The sequence below is a fragment of the Euprymna scolopes genome, chromosome 32 (assembly GCF_053919585.1).
Source record: "Euprymna scolopes isolate OS-2025 chromosome 32, ASM5391958v1, whole genome shotgun sequence".
Taxonomy (NCBI): domain Eukaryota; kingdom Metazoa; phylum Mollusca; class Cephalopoda; order Sepiida; family Sepiolidae; genus Euprymna; species Euprymna scolopes.
The window spans coordinates 92,478,587-92,479,054 of NC_136513.1; the positions used below are offsets into that span (position 1 = coordinate 92,478,587).

The 468-nt window shown below is 47.0% G+C and overlaps 1 pseudogene; it reads right to left on the reverse strand.

The window, feature by feature from the left end:
• Nucleotides 1-324: 324 nt before the first annotated feature.
• LOC145256606 (U2 spliceosomal RNA) overlaps nucleotides 325-468 on the reverse strand; it is a 165-nt pseudogene continuing 21 nt past the window's right edge.

Below are 468 nucleotides of genomic sequence, written 5' to 3' on the forward strand. Positions count from 1 at the left end.
CCACATCTGGTCTTTGCTAGTCATAGCTAGTCATAGCTTGCAGCATCTGCCGGAACAGATGGTATTTATTTGCTCCCCCACTGAGCAAATTAGGCACAAGGCCGTTTTTAATGTGAGGTAAAAACCAGCTCCCCTAAAAGGGGTCACTCTGGTTACCAAAAATAATAATTGTCCCAGTATAGAGGGTTTCCCCTCCATTGACTGGTACAAATTATCTTAAGTGTAGTATCTGCCGGAACAGATGGTATTTATTTGCTCCCCCACCGAGCAAATTAGGCACAAGGCCGATTTTTAATGTGAGGAGTGAAGGGAGGGGGAAGGGGAAAAGGGGACCAGCTCCCGAGAGGTGGGAAATGGGAGCTGGTTAAAGGTCAGACATGTGGGGTTTCCCCCACATCTGGTCTTTGCTAGTCATAGCTAGTCATAGCTTGCAGCATCTGCCGGAACAGATACTACACTTTGATCTTG